Source organism: Periplaneta americana, chromosome 6, assembly GCF_040183065.1.
Source record: "Periplaneta americana isolate PAMFEO1 chromosome 6, P.americana_PAMFEO1_priV1, whole genome shotgun sequence".
NCBI lineage: Eukaryota > Metazoa > Arthropoda > Insecta > Blattodea > Blattidae > Periplaneta > Periplaneta americana.
The window spans coordinates 50,132,775-50,158,672 of record NC_091122.1 but is presented as its reverse complement, the minus strand read 5'-3'; the positions used below and the strand labels follow the sequence as shown (position 1 = coordinate 50,158,672).

General features: G+C 36.3%; 1 protein-coding gene across 2 annotated transcripts in view; it reads left to right on the top strand.

The window, feature by feature from the left end:
• ERR (estrogen-related receptor) overlaps positions 1–25,898 on the top strand; it is a 370,747-nt gene that overhangs the window by 38,694 nt on the left and 306,155 nt on the right. For both annotated transcript variants that reach the window (XM_069828081.1, XM_069828082.1), the window contains exon 3: positions 13,403–13,505. The gene's annotated coding sequence lies outside the window, so the exon portion shown is untranslated. The remainder of the gene's footprint in view (positions 1–13,402; positions 13,506–25,898) is intronic.

Below are 25,898 nucleotides of genomic sequence, written 5' to 3'. Positions count from 1 at the left end.
CATAATTCATCAGGCCAGCGTTTTCTAGGTCTCCCGACGTCACGCCTTCCTCCTTTTATGACAGTCTGGCTGATTTCTATGAAGCTTTTCAGTAAGATAATGTCTCCTGGAAGCGTTACGAACGCTTCGCAGGACAAGGATGGTGGAAGAGCTGCTTCCTCTGAGCCTCCAAACATGCTCTTCTGGGTATCCACCCCCCTAGAGAGGGTTGCTTCTTCCGCTCCTCAAGCCTTGCAAGTTTAGCTCTGTTTATTACTTGCCGCCTTGTTGACCATTGAAGACTTGACGGAGATATGGCCGCCCAAAATGGGTACAGACTCCGTTCCCTCGTTGTGAGCTATTCTCATTTCCCCTCATCTGTTACCCACCAGCAAGATCAACCTAAGTCAATCTTCCCCAGTAGGGTCGTCTGGCTCATCGGGTACTAAGCCCCCCACCACGTCAAGGTGATAGCTCTTCGGGGGGGGGGTTGTGATACAATAGGATCAATTTTTGGATCCTTGTGTCGTACAAGTAAGCCGCCTGGAATCGGAACCAGCGTTTGACAGCCGTCTGCACCTCTCTGTCGATCCCATGACATAATAAATGTCTCATGTCTGTCTGTCTCTGGATGTTTGTTACCTTTTCACGCGATAATGGCTGAACGGAATGCTGAAAGTTGAAATATAAATTAAGTTCGTTGTAACTTAGATTTTAGGCTATATGGCATTCAAAATACTTTAAAGGGGCCTGAATTAAAGAAATCAAAATATCTCGCCTATTATTATTTTGTGAAAAATGTTACATAACAAAAGTTTCTTTAAAAATGATTTCCGATAAGTTTAATTCTATGAAAAATTTTGATAGGACTGATATTTAAGGATATACTGTACAAAACTTTTAAAATAACAATGCAATACATTTTCACCGCCGCCTCAGATTATAGCGTTGTTGTTCCTGCAGTAACTCCAATGTGCAGAATATAAAATTTTTGAGTAAGAATAAAAAACACATTTATTCATTCCATGGCAGTGGTATATAGGAGATCGTGAATTCTTACATTTTCTAAAGAAAGAAATATAATTACATCACTATTTATATGCTGTATCACTATTTAAGTTATTTGAAGGGTTCAGAACCATAGTGGGCCAAACGCCATTTACTGAAGACGTAGAAAACAAGGGTTAAAATTAAGTTATTACCATAATTCAATGGAAACATATAGCAAATAATATAAAGTCTACACATTAAAACTAAATGATATGTCAGTCTTCATTAAACTACGGTTGCATGTAATAACAATTAAGAAACATGTTAAAGGAATTGTCATTGCACCAAATGAGTGGTCTCTGGACCAAAATGATCGCATTTTAATTATTTAAATACAATTTAAATTAAGTAATATATTAAACGATTTATCCTTCTATCAAACACGAATGTTCCCTGGATCAAACGCCCTATTTTAATTATGTAATTACTTTATATTTATTTCTAACGGTGCAGAGGAGCGCACGGGTACGGCTAGTAGTTTTCTAATGCTTGTAGTCCAGTATCGTTGAAATTAAAACTGCTGTTTTTTTCTATTAATTGTTTTATGTCATTTTTGATTAACATCTTAGTAGTAACTACAGCGTTGTTTCCAACCTCTCATAACGAATTTGAATGCCATCATGTGCGTCAGGAATCACAGCTGAATTTCGGCGAGAGGTGACAGGCCAGTAGTGAGTGATCTCATAATCAGAGTGCACGGTGTATCACAGTAGCAATGTCCAAGAAAATGGAGCCTTTTTGGGATGTATACATAACAACTCTTTCCGATGCCAAGTACAGTTACGTGAAAATCATAGGAGCCTGCAAAAAACGTGGTTTCGTTATTTCCAAGAAAGGCATCTTATGTGTACCTAATAAGACTGGCAAAGCTCGGATGGGATTAATTCCACAGTGGAAAAAGCAAGCAAATCTACTCCCTGTCACAAGTCGCCGCACCCCACGAGATGATACAAATTAATTCCATTCGAGCTTTACCAATTTTACAAAGTACACAGAAGATGCCTTTCTTGGAAATAACGAAACCTCGTTTATTGCAGGCTTTTTAAATTTTCAATTAACTGTACTTGGCATTGGCAAGGGTCGTAATGTACCCCTCCCAAAAAGGCTCGATTTTCTTGGGAATTTCTGCTGTGAGTTACCGTGCACTCTGACTATGAGATCACTCACTACTGGTCTGTCACCTCGCGCCATACAGTTCAGCTGTCGTGTGACTCCTGACGCACATGATGTCATTCAAATTCGATATCAGAGATCGGAAACAACCCTGTAGCTATGCTAAGAAAAGAGTCACTTTATTGAATGTATTAAGTTGTTCTACTTGTAAAAGTGTAGCAAGAAGGTTTCTGTTAACTTAAAATTAGTAATCCATGCCCAAAACGTGATCGAGTTTGGAAAGAATTATTTTTATTTTTATTTTTTATTTTCCCCACTTCAAATGAAAAGGCTTGAAAGCTAAATGCAAATCATACGGTTTAGAAATGCAGGGATTAATTGCTACAGTGAAGTTACATATTAAAAAATGTAACATCATAAAATATAAATAAAGAAAAAATTAGGATAGGCCTACTTATGTATCTGACAATGAAATGTTATGTTTTATTTAACGACGCTCGCAACTGCAGAGATATCAGCGTCGCCGGATGTGCCGGAATTTTGTCTCGCAGGAGTTCTTTTACACGCCAGTAAATCTACTGACATGAGCCTGTCGCATTTAAGCACACTTAAATGCCATCGACCTGGCCCGGAATCGAACCCGCAACCTTGGGCATAGAAGGCCAGCCTGACAATGAAGATCAAAATTTAGAGACTGCAGTAGTTGCAACTTGAGTATAAAAAAATCATTACTTACGGATCACCTATCCATTGAGAGACCATCTCTGAAAATTAAGCGAGAACATGTTATGGAAGATGAAAATTGAAGTCCGGACCGTAAAATATGTAGACATCTTTATGTAGACAAATAAACGAGAAGACATTATTTGTGTAGACATTTACTACTGTATTAGGCATTTTGATATTGGACTAAAAAAGGTAGACATTATGTCTGTAGACATTATTTTTGTAGACAAAGTGACTGTGAATCAAGCCAGCTTAGTCCCTTTGTTGTCTGAACAAATGAAAAACAAAAAAAAGAGGGTTTTAGATAAACAAGTTGCAAAATTCTATTATGCTGCAAACAGTTCCTTCTTTTACATTCAGCTATAAGACAGAAGAACTGGTTCAAAAATATATTGTAATGCATCATAACCTAATTCAAATTATGTACACAGCATGTAGATTGATTCTTTATTATTCATCCTAAGTACTTCATAAACATTGTAGCACACAGCAATCTGGGAATAATTTCAGATGATTTATATAAGCAAAACTTTAATTTAAAAAATCTTATTTAAATCGCATAAATCATGATTGTTTTACACCTGCTTAACATAATTATTTTAAATTACCATTTAAAATAAACATTATTATTATTATTATTATTATTATTATTATTATTATTATCATTATCATTATTATTATTATTGCATACTTCCACTCGGTAATGAGTTTTGGAATAATATTCTGGGGAAATTCCACAGATAGTAACAGTATATTTCTATTACAAAAAAAGAGTAATTAGAATAATAGTAGGTGCCAAATCTAGGGAATCGTGTAGGAATATTTTCAAAAAACTACAAATAATCCCCATGGCTTGTCAGTATATCTTTTCATTAATACTCTTCCTCGTATGTAATCGTGAAAACTTTGTAACTAATTTAACAGTTCATAGCATAAATATACGTCAAAAAATGACTTTCATACTCCATCGGCAAGTCTATCGTGCTATCAAAAAGGAGTGCGTTATATGGCAGTAAACATTTTTAATAGCCTCCCTATCGATATAAAAAATGAAACTCAAAACATAAAATTATTTAGGGTCAAATTAAAGAAGTACCTAATTTCTCACGCCTTCTATTCTGTAAGTGAATTCATGACATTCAATAACACTTTATGAAATTGATACTAAAACTTTGTGCTGTACTAGTAGACTATATTGTAAATCTCGTCTGTATATATTTCATCTAGACTGTGACTATAAATTAAGATTTTATAATAGTATTACGTTTTTTGACTTGTTCCATATTCTAGCTGTAAGCAGTGTACGAATACCATGGAATGTTAATAAATACAATACAATTATTATTAAACGATCGTGGATAAAATATGGTATACAATTAGTGGAATGTATATTTTTATTGTTCTCATGTAATTAAAGAACTCTGGAAACGCCTCTTTCTTAAAAAGTACACTCGAACGATAAGAATACAGTTAATCCCACTAGTTGCATAAATAACTATCGGTTTTTATTTATTTGTTTATTCATTTACTAGCCGTAACCGTGCGCTCCGCTGCACCTGTTAGAAATAAATATGAAGTAATTACATAATTAAAATAGGACGTTTGATCTAGGGAACAACTTTTACAACAGCGCAAGATAATCTGCTTCGCTCATTACCCAACTTTTTTTGCATTGAATTTATTGCATAATTATGTATTTTATGTATTTTAACACAATTCAATTGAGCATAATTAAAATTTGGATTATAAAATAATGGAATGCTAAGCTAACATACTATTACTGCGTACTAAATCAATACACTCTCGTTGTTCGTTAATTCTCTGAGATTAAAATGAGTGTACATAAATATTATTTTAAGAAATACAGAAAACGAATGTACAAAATAGCCTATCAAATTTTCTGTGCATAAGAAGCTATTTTAATCTTACCTGTCCTCGATTTACTCAGAAGTTACTGTAATAACATTATAGCATTATGTCCATCTAGAGAAACTACACTTTCCAATGGTGAAATAATAATTAATTATACAAATCGGTTAATTTAGCTTCTAATATTACTTCATACAAACACAGAAACATTCTCTGTAGGCTATGTTTAATAGCTTTCGATTGTTGATGTCCAAGGCCCCTGTTTCGATTGTTGTTGTCGTCCAAGGCCTCTTATGGACGAAGTCATTTGTTCTTAATTCATTGCACCGTCTTAGAGGCGTTATTTTAATTTTAAAACTCATTTATCTCATTAAATATCAGTCCTATCAAAATTTTGTAAAGAATAAAACTTATCGGAAATCATTTTTAAAGAAACTTTTGTTATGTAATATTTTTCACAAAAATCAATAATAAGCGAGATATTTCGATTTATTTAATTCAGGCCCCCTTATAACCCCCCTTTTAAATAAAGCATTTTGAATGCCATATAGCCTAAAATCTAAGTTACAACGAACTTAATTTACATTCCAATTTTCATATAAATCGGTTCGGCCATTATCGCGTGAAAAGGTAACAAACATACAGACAGACATACAAACAAACATTTAAAAAATGCGATTTTCGGTTTCAGAGTGGCTAATTATATATGTTAGGACCAATTATTTTTGGAAAAATCGAAAATTACCAGAAAAATTTCGGCTACAGATTTATTATTAGTATAGATTTGTTTTGCTAATACTTGTAACTGATAAAATTTTAGCTCACCCCTGAAAGAGTAGAACTCGTGCTCAGGGGCAGATTACAAAGTAGGTTTCTTTTGTGGCACGATTTGAAAATGAACCGGATTTTTGCGCAATGCGTCTATTAGAAACACAGCTGATTATATAACTCTACTATATCCATTGAACCCAAGGCTATTAGACAAATACACCGGTCAATAAACGACTAGTAGAAACAATTGAAAACAAGCGATTTCTCGCACTGAATATTATTCCCACCAGAAGTCTCTGCTATAGAGTTAATTTGAGCTGAGTTAATTTCACGTGAAAATTATTTGTGTGTAGAAGGTGCTTTACGCATTTAACCGTCATGTGATACTATAATATTCTCTTTGAGAGAGACCATCCCGCAGTTATGACTGTTCCGCGATTATTTGGGATGTGGAACTACAACAGAGTCAATTATTCTTGGCTAGAACGAAGTTAATTAAGAATGTAGCGCTTATTAGCTATTAATTTTTAATTGCATATCACTGACAGAAATTAGCTTTCTAATACAGAAATTAGCTTTTCAACATTTACGCGATACATTGAAAAGAACGTTGTTACCCTCTTCTCTTGTGTGCCTAATAGGTGCCTCTACTTTTTGTTCGATTCTTTCATACGTCATATAATAAAGTAATTCATATCGATTTATTCCTTCATATGTCATGTAATAAAGTAATACAAAGACATGAAGTTAAGTTCCGGTAGCGGCTTACAGTGGCTGAAACGCTTTATGGACAGGTTTAGGTTGATACGTTTAGCAGATGACCACAGTTAAGTCGGACTTGCTTGAACTATATGCAAATACATTCGAACAATTTTCTACTACTACGCTTGAAACTTTTCTGTATATATTTAATTTTTTAGACGACACGATCATGGTCACTTTGGACCAAAATTTCGAAAAAGCGGAAGCAATGTTACGCTAGTGGCGGCTGATTGACTGAGGTAAATGAGGCCGGGCTTCAGTAATTGGTTTAACTGAACTCAAATTTTATTTATTTATTTACTTATTTATTTATTTACTTATTTATTTATTTGGGCAAATCCCCAATTACAATAGATAGTACAGATATTTGTTTAAAGCATAGAATTGCTGATAACAAGAAAAAAGAGATAACACAGATACAAATGCAAGATACAAGTGTAAATACAAATTAAAAATGATAAGTGAAGAAAAAATACAGACAAATAGATACTACCTAAATAAAAGACACAGATATAGTCTAGATATAATTGAAAATTACAAAATAAAAATAATGAAAAATAGATAAGTATAGATATCAGAGCCAAAAATGTAAAATGTAGCTATAACTGGCAAATTACAGAGTAACAAATACATAGCAATATTATTTAAAATCAACTACCTTCAGTATATTAATAAGAAAATTTTTATATTTCATGTAAGAAATCCTGAAATCTAGATCCCATGTTTTACATATTTCATTGAAATTTGAATACATTTTTAACACTTTTGAATTTTTATGTGCTGAAGTGTTTGGTTTTTTATAATATAACAATTGACGATTTCTTAAATGTGTTGTTATAGCGTTAAGCTGGATTTATGATAACATTTCGCTATTATCCAGTAGACCGTTGAATATTTTATACAATAAAGTTGCTCAGCAAGTAATCTACGACTGGCAAGAGACATTAAATTAAATTCAGCAAGTAGATTGTTGTACGAAATTTTGTTATGGAAGGCCGAATAATGATATTTTCTAACATACAGATATCTTGAGAATCGTTTTTGAATTTTTTCAATTTGATTACTGCAAGTGGGTGAGCAAATTACTGAGGCATATTCTAATTCAGCGCGAACGTGACAATTAAAAAAGGAGTGTCAAAGTCGAAGTGTTTATTAGTTATTTGAATGAAATAGGTATATAGCGTTGTAGAGTGGAGTAACGGTTAGCGCGTCTGGCCGCGAAACCAGGTGGCCCGGGTTCGATTACCGGTCGGGGCAAGTTATCTGGTTGAGATAAACACAATATAATATTTGTTACTCAGTCAAATGACAAATCAATGTAAAATAATGACATATTATATGGTCATTAAGTTTTATATATATAAATTACAAATTGCAAACGTTTTCGCCCATTCAGGCATCTTCAGGCACAATTATACAATATCTCAATATCAAACTGTGTAGCCATTACATTGGTGTTAGATAAACTGTTTAAGATTAATGATGTACAAAACATCTCCATAATTAAAATGTAATGTTACAAGTCATAAAATTAAAATAATGTTAAAAACCACGTAGTGTAGTAATTAAACTTCATAATATTCTATGGAACTCTTGTTCAGTAGAGTAACAAATTTGTAATTCATGTATATAAAACTTAATGACCATACAATATAAGTCATTATTTTACATTGATTTGTCATTTGACTGAGTAACAAATATTATATTGTGTTTATCTATATTAATTGACAATCTGAATATTTCCATCATGCTTTCTAAGTTATCTGGTTGAGGTTTTTCCCGGGGTTTTCCCTCAACTCAATATGAACAAATGCTGGGTAACTTTCGGTGCAGGATCCCGGACTCATTCACCGGCATTATCACCTTCATCTCATTCAGACGCTAAATAACCTGAGATGCCGATAAAGCGTCGTAAAATAACCTACTAAATATATATATAGCATTGTAGAAGTGTTCGAAAACTTTGTGATGTGTGTAGATCTGTCTTGCAGTAAAATTTGTTTCTGAGGCCGGAGCGCTCTGGCCGCGTCTGGCTTCTGCATTTCGTATGTTTTCGCAGATTTTGCGGTTGTACTTGAAAAGCTGTAGCAGAGGCACAATTCTTCTGGCCGCGTGGCCTGGTCAGCTTTCAGTTCGTCCATAGATAGACCGTATTAAGAATGGGATAGGGTGAGAATAGCGTGGTGACACGTCTTCCTAAATAAATCATAAATAACATAACAATTATCGCTGTCTAGCAGGCATGAGGCCGCACTGTTAACGTAACTATTATGAATGCTCATTTAAATACATTTTAACATTTCCGTTGTCGTTATCGTTTCCGTTCCCGGTTTATTATGAACCAGCCTTAAGGGAAGACTCCACTGAAAATCATGAACATTTTTCCAAATTTTTTTTAGCTATTTCACTTATTCAGAATTTATATTTTCATACCCCAAATGGATTCAGCTCAATTCTGATTACAAATACTCGTATGTTTACACTTTTTAAATTTAGGCTGGAAGGGGGTGTGGAATTTAAAGAGCTGTCAAAATTGTTTTTCATCGAAGAATTCTTTTTTAAAATTTCTGATTACAAATCTAGTAACTTTTTGTTGGCTCCCTGAAGTTACTAGATGAATGTAGCAGAGGAGAATATTAATTTACATAAATATTCATTTTATTTTCAAATCTATTTTTCTGTGTTCATTTTTGTTGATTCAACACCAACTTTCTTATGCCAAATATTAATCAATCTGGATGACATTTTTACTGCAAATATTTATGAGGTAGCTGCATGTTTCTATGCATTTATTTTGTGAGAAATGCTGCTAGTTTATTTTATTAATATTTTCTCACAAAATAAATGCATAGAAACATGCAGCTACCTCATAAATACTTGCAGTAAAAATTTCATCCAGATTGATTAACATTTGGCATAAGAAAGTTGGTGTTGAATCAATAAAAATGAACACAGAAAAATAGATTTGAAAATAAAATGAATATTTATGTAAATTAATATTCTTCTCCGCTACATTCATCTAGTAACGTCAGGGAGCCAACAAAAAGTTACTAGATTTGTAATCAGAAATTTTAAAAAAGAATTCTTCGATGAGAAACAATTTTGACAGCTCTTTAAATTCCACACCCCCTTCCAGTCTAAATTTAAAAAAGTGTAATCATACGAGTATTTGTAATCAGAATTGAGCTGAATCCATTTGGGGTATGAGAATATAAATTCTGAATAAGTGAAATAGCAAAAAAAAAAAAAAAAAAAAAAAAATTGGAAAAATTTTCATGATTTTCAGTGGAGTCTTCCCTTAACACAGCCATAACTTAGCATGTGTTTTTATTACATTGACACATGACAACGAATGTGATTATGAATAGCTATAGATTCGTGAATTTCGAAGAGTGATAAAAAAATAAACTGAGTTGATGATTTATGTCAACTTGGAAGGGAATTTTTTCCATCTAGATTTGATTCCTGGCCCATAGTGTATTGCCTTGATTACACAAATCATCGGAACACGGACCGTTGGGTATTTAGAAAACGTCATATGCTCGATCTTGGACATCAGTTACAGCAGCGACAATTAAGGCTGGTTCACAATAAACCGGGGGCGGAAACAAGAACGAGAACGAAAATAATGTTAAAATAAATGTATTTAAATGTGAGCATTTTTAATAGTTAATTGTGAATGCCCACATTTAAATACATTTATTTTAACAATATTTCAATTTTCGTTTTCGTTTTAATTTCCGTTCCCGGTTTATTGTGAACCAGCCTTTAGTGCTGCTACTGTTTGTTCTGGAATATTTACGGGTTTCGTTTTTTAGTTGAGTATTTAACGACGCTGTATCAACTCGGTTCTGATACACAAGAGCGTTCATGTATCTCTACAAATAAAAATTAAGTGGCTGAGGTCATGCAAACCTTTGACGATAATCTGCAGTGCCTGGGAAAAGTGACATAAGTCAGTTTCCACAAACCTTTTTTGATAATTTAGTGACAACTTATGGAACATATGCTCGCTTGGAAAAAAAGACATAGTATTTCACCCATTACAATAATTCATACAGAAAAAAATCAAATCGACATAAACCAGTATAAGTTGTCAATAAATGATCAAAAAAGGTTTGTGAAAACTGACTTATGTCACTTTTCCCAGGCACTGCAGAATTGATTAAAAAAAAAGCAAGTCCAGGACACATCCGTCAATACGAGTAAAGGCTCGTCTACAATAAACCGGGAGCGGAAACGACAACGAGAACGGAAATATTAAAAAATAAATGTATTTAAATGTGAGCATTCACCATTAACGAGAAGATTGCCGGAGCCCGAGAACGGGAACGTGAAAGTTAATTGTGAATGCTCACATTTAAAAACATTTATTTTAACAGTATTTCCGTTCTCGTTTCCGTTCCAGGTTTATTGTTGACCAGCCTTAACACAACATGAGGGCCACCGACGTAGTTCAGGCGGTAGCGCGTTTGTCTGCTGATCCGAAGTTACTATCGGGTGTGAGTTCGATTCCCGTTTGGGCTGATTACATGGTTGGATTTTTCTGAGGTTTTCCCCAACCGTGAATGTCAGGTAATCTTTGGTAAATCGTCGGCCTCATCTCGTCAAATATCATCTCGCTATTAAAAATTCCATCGAACTAAATAACCCTGTAGTTGATACGTTGTTAAATAGCCAAGTAAAAAAAAAAAAACATGAAATGGGCAGACAGCTGATAAACTGCAGAGCACGGAATTTCAACGTAGCGGACAGGAAAAAAATGGCTTCGACGGGTGAAGATTTTCTGGCGGAAATTAGATTTACATCGTCTTTTGACATTTTTAGCTACTGTAATTTTTAATTGTTTAATTTTTGGGAGATTTTACTTTTACTTTTTATTTGAACAGCCCTGCCTGTTCCGTACTATGTTTAAGAATCCCCTGTTTCAGATTTCCTCGTAATTAAGTTAGATTGTGACGAATTATTATTTTAATCAGGATTTGGTAAATAAGTTGTGTTAAAATTTGCTCTCTCTCTCTCTCTCTCTCAGGGTGTTTCAAAAATACGGGCATAATTTCAGGTATGTATTTCCCACATGTAGACAATCAAAATAGTTCATTACAAATGTGTCCGGAAATGCTTTATTTCCGAGTTATGGCCTTCACAACATTGAAATTCACCGGAACGTTTTTCTTTCCGCAGGTCGTTGCCGTCAAAGGAGACATTAAGAGGGCACTCTGACAGTTCATTCCGAGGCTAAGGTTACATTCAGTGTTGTGTAGGCGTTAGACTGTGCGACATGTATTCAAATCAAGAGCTGGCAGAGTTACACTTCATGTACGGTAAGGCGGACGGCAATGCTGAGCTGGCTCGTCGTTTGTACCAGGAGAGGTACCCACAGCGACAATGTCCAGATCGGAAGACATTTGTACGTCTCCATTACCGTCTGTGCGAGTATGGAAAATTTAACTCTCCTGGTTTGGGAAGGGGACGATCAAGATCTACAACTCCAGAAGTACAGGAGGAAATGGAGATTCTGGAGGCTGTGAACATGACTCCTTCTATCAGCACACGAAGGGTAGCGTTGCAAGTCAATGTTCCTCATACGACTGTCTGGAGACTGTTGGAATCCCTTCGGAATCGAATTGTGGCATGTTCTGAGGACATACGCAATACTCCTGGAGTTTGGGATCGTGTTCGCAGGTCAATGAGACATCGATTGAGGTCTGTATTCAAGCAGGAGGTGGACATTTTGAACATCTTCTGTAATGACAACGACCTGCGGAAAGAAAAACGTTCCGGTGAATTTCAATGTTGTGAAGGCCATAACTCGGAAATGAAGCATTTCTGGACACATGTTGTAATGAACTATTTTGATTGTCTACATGTGGGAAATACATACCTGAAATTATGCCCCGTATTTTTGAAACACCCTGTATATATAGGTGGGTCTTATTTCTTTTTTTTAATTTTGACGGATTCTATCGAATTTCCAGGTGTTGTACTGACGGGTATACAATTTATGTGTTGGCAACACTGCTGACAGCTCAGCGACGCGAAAGAGGGGAAGTAATAGGAGTAGTGGGGAGAGCTCCGGAGTATAAATAAGGGCGAGCGATCGGTAAAGGAATGCAGTGCAGCTTAATTGTACTAGAAACATACCGCTATACCGCACGCATGACATCCGATGCTCCGAAGACAAGTGAGTGACTAACCCAAACACCCCTTGGCGTAACTAAATGGACTCGCCTGGCCCAGGCGCACATCTCCGGCGACTGTCAGGACTAAAGGCTCATTCTCAATGAAAATTAAACATAACGTAAGCGTTAACTTAAGAATGTAAATGTTACGGTAAAATCATGAAGTCATACCATCATTCACGATGGGAACATAAACATAACAGCAAACATACTTGGTAACCATGGAAACATAACAACGACGCCATTTCCTCATATTCTGTCGTATACTTCAGCGCTCCACGATTGTGTTCTGTTTGCAAATCACGTAAGCATAAGCATGAAAGTTTGGAGTTTGCAAACTTTCATGTTAACGTCTTACGGTAATGTTTATGTCAATGTTTATGTGAATCATTCTGAATGATCCCATTTGGTAGCCTGGGCGCAAACTTCTGTGTTTATGTTACGGTTATGTTTAATTTTCATTGTGAATGGGCCTTAAATAAATCGTACTGTAGATGTCTAAGTGCTCTGTCGGCTGCCTAATCTCCAGATAGACGACAGTTTGCATAGTGTCGAAATTACGTGTCGGGTATTCTGTGTCCCCTTACTTAAAATGATTGCGTAGACCCAAATAATCGTCTCTGAAAAAATCTGTATTTCTTTCTGAAACACTCTGTATAAGTATATGCCAAACGTTTCGATATTCTCTTACCAAAGCTGTAAAAAGAAAGCCTTCATCTCTTACTTCTCATTCCACTTCTGTTGATATTAAGGAAGACAATAAAATAGTGGCTGGCTAGAATGTTTTGGTGAGCAGATAATATGAATGTGTCTACAGTTAAATTGTAGCTTTGAGCTATCCTTATTTGCAACAGGCCGACAACCGCTGGTCAGCCAGCCAGCCTGAAAAGCACATCATGTGGAACGATTGTTTTGTTGGTGTTATCTTCCCCCTCGTTTTGGCATTTCAGGATCACCCTTTGCCATTTTGAGACTGCACGTGGGAAGGGCGAGCATCTTGCTGTGAAATCACGAATGGAAGGCGCTTGATACTGAGTGCAGCCTGCCATCAAGGTAAGGCTGGTTTTTTACATCCACACTGTGGCATATTCCGAAAAATTGGGCCGTAGGCCTATTCAGAAAATGTTTGCATGCTTACTGTCATTGTATGTTATTTCAGTATATGCAGCATCGCTCTTAGTCGATAATATTCTGCAACATTTTTCATTTTAGTTGTTAGTCTACTTCCATATCCGCAAATGTAGGTTTTTTTCATGATTTCGCAAACGACGGATTCATGAAATACTGTTTTTCAGCTGATAAAAGCAAACATTTATCTTTCAGGTCAAAATATTGTAAGTTTAAACTCACAAAATAAAGCAGAAATTTTGTGTGTACGTGGTATAGCACGAATTTGTTGGAAATTAGTGATTTTCAAGAGAAAATTTGTTTTAATTACGAAATTTTAATCTACAATGCTCAAAATATATAGTTTATGGAAGTAACATATGAGCCGTTCAGTGGAGAAGTGATGTAAGTCAAAAATGGGTAATGAGGGTTAAAGTAAACATTCTGTAAAATACAGCGCAAAGTAGCAATTAATATTCAGTTTATTTAAACTATTAGTAGTCAGTGGATAGCAGGAAGGACATACTAATTGCTACTTTGAGCTGTATTTTACAGAATTTTTACTTTAAACCTCAATACCCAATTTTGACGTACACCACTTTTGCTCTGAACGGCTCATTGTAGGCCTACGTGAATTAATACAACAAACTTGATGAAGCTAAGTTATCTGTGCGCTGTACTGTTGACAGGCAGTGATTGGAGTTAACTGAATTTATGATTTTGTTTTAATTAGATAGTGGCATTTTGTAAAATTGTAAGCGATTAAATATAACATTAATAAAAATATTAAAAAAGCAGTACGTAGATAAACTCCCCATCTGTCGTACGTTCGCACACGTAGCATTTTGAATTTGGTGCTGCTGCATATTAAACAGTTTGAATTCGAATTCCAGTCCAGACAATTAGAGTACGGTAATGATTGTATTGGATATTTCAAGACTGCACAATTATGTAGCTGTCCACCTTCATTAGCGCCATCTCTCGGGAATTATCGGAGTTGTGTAGTTTGAATTTTGTTGTTGTTGATAATGATGATAATTCCACACAAAAAAAATATACATTTATGAGAAAACCGATATATTATACTATATATTGAATAAAAATTTCGATAACGATATATCGATATATCGAAACGAAAATATCGGTATTTCGTAAAAATCGATATATCGTTCCCTTCGAGGCTTGCTTCCCTACTACGAACAAATTCCATTACACTTCTGTTTGAGCGTTGATTGTGACTTGTTTTATTTCGTATATACTGTTTGTTTTAATCCAGTAAAACTTCATAATAGCGAACACCTTTTGGGAATTAAAAGGTGTTTGCTAGCTATTGCAAAGTGGCGCGTTACAAGGGAAATGAGTAGAAATCACTTTATTTATGTTTAAAGTTCCCTTAACTACCAACTCCCCCCGGTATGGACACAGACAATGGCTGTCATTTCCCTCCATTTATCGTACTGTAACGGAAGCATTAACGAAGTTGATAAGCAAGAAAGTTAAAATTTGCATGTTATCTGGCCTTGAAATAGAAATATATGGAAGGTCAATGATCTGCCGTAGACTTAATATTCTTTTCAATGCTCCATGACTAAAACGAGTGTCTCAGCGTTGTCTTTGCTCCACTCAAATTTGTTTAACAACATCGAATTAGCATTAAATAGTTATAAAACGTAATGGAATGGTATACCCATGTATTGTGGGTCCCTATCACCACGGCATGGCGCGTCCTCAGGTTGCGGATAGACGAGACGGCCTCCAGACATGGAGGGTAGCTGCGAATATATTGAATAAGCAGTCGCGGACAGCCAATGAGGGGTGGTCCTCCAGCTTGGGGGTTGGGCGAAGGGCTAACAACCCATCACCGTAAAAAAACAGCTTGTTCCGAAACCCCAAAATATGGTTCGGAATGGGACTGATTCTTTGGTACGACCAATAAGGTGCTTAGGAAAATATTTGTGGCTAAAGGCTGGTTCACAATAAACCGGGAACGGAAACAACAACGAGGAAATATTGTTAAAATAAATGTATTTAAATGTGAGCATTTGCAATTAACTATTGTGAATGCTCACATTTAAATACATTTATTTTAACATTATTTCCGTTCTCGTTGTCGTTTCCGTTCCCGGTTTATTGTGAACCAGCCATAAGAGGGAAGGAGTTACAGGAGAATGAAGAAAGTTACACAATGCAGAACTGCACGCATTGTATTCTTCACCTGACATAATTAGGAACATTAAATCCAGACATTTGAGATGGGCAGGGCATGTAGCACGTATGGGCGAATCCAGAAATGTATATAGAGTGTTAGTGTGGAGGCCTAGATCATATATGTAACAGATAGCTCATCCCTATGTTAAAATCGGCAGCACTTTGAAGAGAACAACCGCCAGGATTGTCACCCGTCCGCCGTAAACGAACACGAGATAGCAGTACAGTCGCTAATGCAATTCAAATGGGAATTATGACGTGACTCCTTATGTAACAACTACATGGCAGCATAGTAAACCTGACAAAAGTTATTACCGTCAAAGCCTATAAGGCCGAGCTATCTGTGTGTATATGATCTAGGGTGGAGGCCAGAGGGGAAAAAGACCTTTGGGGAGGCCGACACGTAAATGGGAGGATAATATTAAAATGGATTTGAAGGAGGTGGGATATGATTGTAGAGACTGGACTGATCTTGCTCAGGATAGGGACCGATGGCGGGCTTATGTGAGGGCGGCAATGAACCTCCGGGTTCCTTAAAAGCCATAAGTAAATGGAATGACATATTCTTAATTTTCGCAGGCTGGTCTTCTCTTTTCAACAAAGTATTCTGTCTTCAACTACAAATTGCGTTGTGCTGTAATAAGTGATTATTAATGGGTAAGGATTTGTCTAAATTTTACTTCTCGATTTTCCATTACACCACACGTGAGCGTTCGTGTGCAGTTGACCGCTTGCCTTCAGTGCTTTCACTCCTGTACATTGCTTTGCTGATTGCCTAACCTCTGAGTGCTATTGACTCTCTTGTCTCACTAAAGTCATTGTTCGACAAACATCGATTGCAGTGCTTAAAAAACAAACTAAAATTTATAATCAATAAATGTTGAATAGTATAAACATAACTTTTGTGAATCAGTTACAGTACAGTATGAATAGCACGCATATTTTTTTAGTTGATTATTCAACGACGCTGTATCAACTACTGGGTTAACTCGATGGGATTGGTATAGTCGCGACGCTGTTATTCCCGGCGTGACTCCTCCTCTTTGCTTACGTCTTAGGAAGTCAAGGCTCTATAAAGTCTAGGTAGGTAGTATCGTTCGCCATTTTTGTTCTTTCGTTTCCGGGCTACCAGCGAGGGATCTATTTGCCACACCGTTAAACATTATCATGTCGTAGCTCCTATGATAATAAATCAAACGCACTGTAATTCAGCAAATAATTGAGCGGCAAATAACGTCCTCGTGTGCTTTCTGCGAACGCCAACGAAAGAGCCAAAATGGCGGGCGATTATATATTAAGTATTTATCCAGCCTTAGGAAATGCTTTACATCTTCATCAGCGAATCACAAGACGCACATGTTTAAATGTAGCCGACCTGCAACGTGATTGGCTGCCGGAAATTAGAGCGACGGGACTATAATAGCGAAGTGGTATTTGGCGACATGAGGCTGAGGATTCGTCTTAGATTACCTGACATTTGCCCTACGGTTGGGGAAAATTTCGAAAAAAATAATCCCAAATGAGAATCGAACCCACGCCCGAGCGCAACTCCGGATCAGCAGGCAAGCACCTCAGCCTACCGAGCTACGCCGTGGCCCCTGGTGGTGTTAAACGATGCTCAGAATTTCAGTTGAATCTTCTGTGGGAAGGTGAATGTTTTATTTTCGGAGATAGAAACTGGGACACAGTTTAGTCTGTGGAAAAGTTATTACCACTAATAGAAAATTCCATTTATCCAACATTAGGCCTACCTAATAAAATAGTCCATTTCTATTTTGATATTTAATGTACAAAGTTATCTTTTATATTCATGTTACCGTTGCCAGGAACAATGAGTGGTTTTTGTAAACTTTTATGTACTCGTTTTTTCCTACCAACAGTAACATGAATAATTGAGTATAAATGATAACTTTATACATCGATCATTCGGTAATTAGTGGCAATATTTTATTTAAGCTTACATTTTTTAATTCACAATTGACACAGTTCTTGAATGTAACCTCCTCCTGTATCACATACCCATCGCCAGACATCTGCAAAGTGGCGGATGCCATCCATAGCTTCTAATTCACTGCTCTACAGCTGTTACAATGGCCTGTCTATTTCTAAAGTGTATAAGTTTACGTGTAATTTATAAATGCTCAGAATCACAAAATACAGTACTGTGTAAAACGTACTTAATGCGAGACAATCTGTCAATGGGCGGCTCTGGAACACAAGTGATCTCCACCACTACGTCCTGCGCAGTACGATAAGTGGCCTGTGGCGCAGGTTCTTTTCTATCTTGTATAGGCCTACCTATAGTACAATGTAGAGTCGGGCAAACAGCCTCTTACTCCCGCTCGTCTCGTAGGCGAGACTGGCTGGCCGATAACGCCAGTTCCGAGAATCGTAATCTCGAGATTGGCACTCTCGGGAACGAGGAATACCGGGTCCCGGCCTGTTATCGCACGGCCGACTTATCGTTACGAAATGCGTACACTGACTGCCGGCTTAATTGCCGCTCATCACTGAAATTCGTGACTCTTTCTGAAATATTAATGTTCATAAAGTAATTTAAGAAGGCACAGCAGTGTGGTATGCAATAATACAGCACATTATGATTGTCGACATTCTTACAGAAGTCACACTAATTTAATGAACTACTTATTGCCTTTCTGGAGAAGCAAAATAATGCAGCACTTTCAGTCGTTACCTAATCCTAAGCTAGTCTAAAACAATAACACGTTATGGTTGGAGCTATGATATACTTTCTCGCTATCAGCATTTCGTTGACATTGCATATTTAATCATTCGATAGTGTTTTGTATACGCTATAGTAATGGATAACACACGACTGTATTATTATATTGCGCGTTCACATCTGGATGTTTCGTTGTTATGCAACGGCATCTTCATCAGCATGGGTAATTATTGTGCTGTGTAAGGACGAAATAAAATAATTAATACTTATTTATATTATAAAGGACCAAAGACTCTGACAAAAGATATTTTTGTTTCCCAACTGATAAAATGCTGCATGTGAAATGGAAACACTTTTGCAAGAGGAAGGACAGAATTACGAAATAGAGTAGATCCTTTCACAAATTGATCATAATTACTTACAAATGCATTTTAAGGAACCCGGAGGTTCATTGCCGCTCTCACATAAGCCCCCCATCGGTCTCTAACCTGAGCAAGATTAATTCAGTCTCTACCATCATATCCATTTTTATATTATCTTCCCATCTACGTCTCTGCCTCTCCAAACGTCCTTTCCCTCCGGCCATCCAACTAACACTCTATATCCATTTCTGGATTCGCCCATACATGCTAGATGTTCTGCCCATTTCAAACCTCTGAATTTAATATTCCTAATTATGTCAGGTGTAGTACAATGCGTGCAGTTCTACGTTGTGCAACTTCCTCCATTCTCCATCCCTCTTAGCCCCAAATATCTTCCTAAGAATCTTATTCTCGAACACCCTTAACCTCTGTTCCTCAAAGTGAGAGTCCAAATTTCACCACCATACTGAACAACCGGTAATGTAACTGTTTTATAAATTCTAACTTTCAAGTTTTTTGAGAGCAGGCTGGGTGACAAAAGCTTCTCAACCGAATAATAACAGGCATTTCCCCCCATATTTATTCTGCGTTTCCTCCTGAGTGTAATTTATATTTGCTTTATCATAACAACAGAGAATAAATGAGGGTTATTATTATTATTATTATTATTATTATTATTATTATTATTATTATTATTAAATTAGTTACTTTACGACGCTTTATCAACTGCTATAGCTATCTAGCGTCTGAATGAGATGATAATGCCAGCGAAATGAGTCCAGGGTCCAGTGCCGAAAGTTACCCAGAATTTGCTCTCAATGGGTTGAGGCGAGGAACCTCAGCCAGGTAAAGGCTGGTTCACAATAAACCGGGAACGGAAACGACAACGAGAAATAATCTATACTAATAATAAATCTGTAAGCGAAATTTTTCTGGTAATTTTCGCTTTTCCAAAAATAATTGGTCCTAACATATATAATTAATTAATTATCCTGAAACCGAAAATCGCTTTTTTTTGAAATTTTTGTTTGTATGTCTGTCTGTCTGTCTGGATGTTTGTTACCTTTTCACGCGATAATGGCTGAACGGATTTCGATGAAAATTGGAACATAAATTAAGTTCGTTGTAACTTAGATTTTAGGTTATATGGCATTCAAAATACTTTATTTAAAAGGGGGGGTTTATAAGGGGGCCTGAAGTAAATAAACCGAAATATCTCGCTTATTATTGATTTTTGTGAAAAATGTTACATAACAAAAATTTCTTTAAAAATGATTTCCGATAAGTTTTATTCCAGGCAAAATTTTGATTGGACTGATATTTAAGTCTGTCTGTCTGTCTGGATGTTAGTTACCTTTTCAGGCGATAATGGCTGAACGGATTTCAGTGAAAATTTGAATATAAATTAAGTTCGTTGTAACTTAGATTTTAGGCTATGTAGCATTCAAAATACTTTATTTAAAAGGGCGGTTGTAAGGGGGCCTGAATTAAATAAACCAAAATATCTCGCTTATTATTGATTTTTGTGAAAAATGTTACATAACAGAAGGTTCTTCAAAAATGATTTTCGATAAGTTTTATTCCAGGCAAAATTTTGATAGCTCTGATATTTAAGGATATAAAAGAGTTTTAAAATAACAATACATTTCCACCGCCGCCTCAGATTGTAGCGTCGTTGTTCCGTAACTGCTATGTGCAAACTATTAAATTTTTTAGTAGGAAGAAAAACAAATTTATTCGTTCTATGGCAGTAGTGCATAGAAGATCGTGAATTTTTACATTTTTACACAATCAACTCTATTAATTTGGAGTGATTTATTAAAGGATGCATTCAAGACTAATTTAGAAAAATGTTAAACGAGTTATATTTGCACCAAATGAGTGGTCTCTGGATCAAAATGATAGCATTTTAATTATTTAAATACAATTTAAATTAAGTAACATATTAAACGATTTATTCTTCTATCAAACACGAATGTTCCCTGGACCCAATGTTCTATTTTAATTATGTAATTACTTTATATTTATTTCTAATAAGTGCAGCGGAGCGCACGGGTACAGCTAGTGTTAAAATAAATGTATTTAAATGTGAACATTCACAATTAACGAGAAGATTAACGGGAACGTGAAAGTTAATTGTGAATGCTCACATTCAAATGTATTTATTTTAACAATATTTCCGTTATCGTTGTCGTTTCCGTTCTCGGTTTATTGTGAACCAGTCTTAACTTGTCCCAACCAAGATTCGAACCGGAAGCCGATCGTTTCACAGTCAGGTGTGCTAACCGTTTACTCTACAGCGATTATTATTATTATTATTATTATTATTATTATCATTATATCATTATTATTAGTAGTATTACCGTTATCATCATTATCGTAATCATTAGGATGATTAAGATTATGATTATCAGGATTATTATGATGGTTATTATTTATTACTGTCTTGTAAGTTATCATTAGGTACAAGTATTAGAAATCTGATTAATTCTTAATTTGTTATTCTCGTTCCTATAACATAGGATAATTATTGTAAATCATATAGGCCTATATAATTTTATATTGTAACATGGCTAGAATACGATAATGATTGTTCTGTAACAATAATTTATAACGTGCACACCAATAGAAAGTGTAGTTTTCTATAGTATAGGCTGGTTCAGAATAAACCGGGAACGGAAACGAGAACGGAAATAATGTTAAAATAAATGTACAGTATTAAATGTGAGCATTCAGAATAGTTAATTGTGAATGCTTACCTTTAAATACATTTATTTTAAAAATATTTCCGTTCTAGTTCTCGGTTTATTGTGAACCAGCTTTTAATATTTTCATGTTTCATATCATTGTGTTACAAACAATTTTTTTATTTAGTTGCTATAAAAGATAGCCTAATTACTATTAAGTGTAAACCATCTTGGACTATATAGCCTCATTTTCAACTATCTTTATTAAAATATCAATTAATACTATCCGTCCAATAACGAGTTTTCATGCGTTGAAAGGTTCCGTACAAATTTTACGGAACAAACGTTTGAGTCATGAGTCCTGCGCTAACAGGTTAACTCGCAGTTATTCGAGAACCAGTAAAAATTTTGAGTGGCCATCACTTTTAAAAGTAATTTCCATCCTTTCTCAACATTTCTCTCGCTTTGACCCCCCATCTAACGTGAAAAACAAAAAAGTTTTCAAAGGTGAAAGGTGAAGTTGCAAATGTCTATTCTGAACACATCAATCTCCATCGAAGTTAATATTTTTTTTCTCACTTTCCAAAAAATATTTTCAGTTCGATTTTTTTCCTATGTTTTCCTTAGACATTGAGCTATCAATCCAAAAAATTACAGCGCGATTGATTAAGTATTATAGGAGCTACGACATGATATATATTTAAAGAACCGGGAAATGCATAAGCCAATGCTTCCTATAGGAGCACGGCCCGAGCGATATTGCTTGCTTATCAGTACAACAGTCCCGCATAGACGTCCGAGACTGTCGGGAGTGATCTAGTATCGGTAATCTCGGGAGCAAGAGAATCTCGTGTTCTCTATCAATGAGTCATTTGGCTACGTTAGGTACTCGCGCACTGGGCGAGACTGCGGTGATTACGCAACCGAGAACGGGCGATAATATGAGGCAGTCTGCCCGACTCTAGTACAATGGCGGGCATTCCTGCGGCATTGCCGCAGTGATGTCAGACTTCAGCGAAGCATCAAACTTACCCCCTACCTTCCCCTTTCCCCACTCCATGAAAATACTGCGCGTGTACGTGGCGGATTATACTGGATTGCTGTACTTCGGAGCTTCATTAGTGATACAATGTCTTTCGCAGAATCATATGAATCGAGAGGATATCACACTTACAAGAAAGGCGGTTCTTTCATTTCTCATGTTTAGGATCAGTTACAAATATTCAGGACGCGAACTTAAATATGTACATTCTTAAAATAGATCACCTGTTATACGAGTTCAAAGAACACAGATTCAGTGATTTTCAAAGGATGGAGAAAGATTTCAATATTTTTGCCACTCCTTTTCATGTTTAAATTGAAAATGTTATCCCAGAATTGCAGTTAGAGGTAGGTACTGAATTTGCAGAATGATGGCTTCTTGAAAGCAGAATGTAAAGGTCTGCTAGGGGTTAAATTTTTTTAAAAGATGTACAGTACTACATATCCACTGCTTAGACAGTTTGCTTAAAAAATAATGAGTACCGTCATTTCCCATAAATATGGTCCTGGAACATAACTATTGTCCACGATACAACTAATCAAATGTTGTACTCCATAATGTAGCACCTCGTTTATCTATATTTTTGCTGTACTGTAGTTTGAATTCAAGTCACTGCAGCTATTTACGAACGGTCTATGTTACTTCTACAATGATCTTTGAATGGTTGTGTCGTGAACCATAGTTGTGTTCCAGGACCACAGTTATGGGAAATGACGGTATGTATTCATCAACCTAACAGTGCGAACAGCTGTTTTCTAAAATGAAATTTATAAAGTCCAGCCACAGATCCCGCTTAAGCAATGCTCATCTCCTTGCGCAACTGAAAATAGCATGCACAGATATAAATCCCAATTTCGAAGAAATTGCTTTGAAAAATGATTAATTAAATATCACGTGAATGAACTCTTCTAATGACATATGGTAGGTAGGAGTGTAGTGGCGCAACTGTCTGTAAATCCGTCACTGCACTGTAGAGTGCAATCCCTCCCACATTATGTAGTTGCGATTTAAATCTTGTCTTGTGGGTTGCGTTCATTTTGCCCACCACTGCTATAGTATAACATAGTTCACTTAATCATACTTCAGATGTATGCAACAAGTTCTTCTGAGATACATATATCGTCAAATGAGATGTACTGCCTGATAATATATGTACCAACCAGAACCTTAAACAGAGATAATTGTTACACTATGCAATTTAATTTCTATAAATCAGTTCAAAAAGTATGTTTTCTGCATCTTAAAACTAGGAGTTAAATACGTGCCCATTTACAGTGCTTTAAATTTTATTGAGTATTTCATTACAATCATTACATTCTTATACATTTCACTGTGTAAATTAACTTTAGAGAAGTAACACCTGTTTGTAATAGGCAAAATATAATTATCCATACATTTCCTGCAAAGGAGCTTTTGCCTTTTAATATCTCGAGTCCACACCTGTGGAGTAACGGTCAGTGCGTCTGGCTGCGAAACCAGGTGGCCCGGGTTCGAATCCCGGTCGGGGCAAGTTACCTGGTTGAGGTTTTTTCCTGGGTTTTCCCTCAACCCAATAGGAGCAAATGCTGGGTAACTTTCGGTGCTGGACCCCGGACTCATTTCACCGGCATTATCACCTTCATATCATTCAGACGCTAAATAACCTAAGATGTTGATACAGCGTCGTAAAATAACCCAATAAAATAAAAAATAAATTAATATCTCGACAACAATAAAATACATACAAGAATCTAATTTTAAGCAGTATGTTGTTACGATGAACTAATTTGAAAGATAAATCAATGTTAGTGTCTTAAGCTAAAAATAGTGTTCACTTTATAATTGAACCATTTTTTTAGTATCGACAACTTCTTCGAGGCATTGGAAATAGTGACTGAAATCAGGAACACTACCGGCACAATCTAGTATATACAGTCACGAAGCTTAATATGTAGTAAATATGCATCCATAGATAGTTGCTAACCACTAGGATCGCTAACATCTCCTCATTATAGACAATGCGAAATAGTACTGGCACAGTCTATTGTTCCTAGCACACAACTCAAGCTTCGTGACTGTATATACTAGACTGTGCTACCGGACAATCCAGAACGTACACAGTCCGCTAAAATACGTATTCAAAAAAATTTAATTTTGCATTTTGAATAATACAAAGCGCATGCCATTGGATAGGTAGGCCTACTGCGCTCTAGCGCCGCAATTATAAACAAGTATATCGTGATCTCTCATTCATTCAGAGAGCGTCTGGACAACAGATGGCGTTGGCTTGGGAATGTGTGTGGAGTTTCGACGGAACTCTTTCCCTCTTCACCGTCGGATGTCGTGGCTGTGCTTGGTCTGTTGAGTTTTGACGGAGACTTTTTCTCTTACCCAAATCTCCATCTGTCTTTCAGAACCCCCGTCTGTCTGTTATACTAGTGAGACTACAATCGCTAATCGCGATTAGCGAAAATGTGTGGACATACTATACCTGTTTCTTTGAAAGATGGGACATGACAGTTAAGCGGCCGAGCTTGGAACTACAGCGCTCTGTTGCCAATATGGACTTGCACACCGTCAGCTGATGGGAGCTAGCAATGGATGTTAGATAGCTGACGTTTAAACATTAATTGACAATTAACGCGAAGATAAAAAAAACAATACAAAAATCGACAGAGAATCAAAGACGAAACGTACCAATGGTCCACACCTGTGGAGTAACGGTCAGCGCGTCTGGCCGCGAAACCAGGTGGCCCGGGTTCGAATCCCGGTCGGGGCAAGTTACCTGGTTGAGGTTTTTACCGGGGTTTTCCCTCAACCCAATACGAACAAATGCTGGGCAACTTTCGGTGCTGGACCCCGGACTCATTTCACCGGCATTATCACCTTCATATCGTTCAGACGCTAAATAACCTAGATGTTGATACAGCGTCGTAAAATAACCCAATAAAATCAATAAAAAAACGTACCAATGCTAACATTGTGTGCACAATAAATGTCACCAAGAGAGCTATTAAGCACTCACCACGTGGGAACTGTAACTTTGGCAACACAACTGTGCCATAGCAACAGACCTACCACACTATGTGACATTCAGTTTTCCCGATGGCAGCGTTACTGTCATGTCCCATCTTAAAAAAACAGGTATAGGTGTTTCTTGGCCCCTTGTGGTCAACAGCTGAATCACCATAGAGGAAACAATTTTCTCTATGTACATAATTTTATGTTTGTTTTCCCCACAGTCTAGTATATACAGTCACGAAGCTCAATACATAGTAAATATGCATCCATAGATAGTTGCTAACCACTAGGATCGCTACTATCGCCTCATCACAGACAATTCGAAATAGCACCTGCACAGTCTATTGTTCCTAGTAC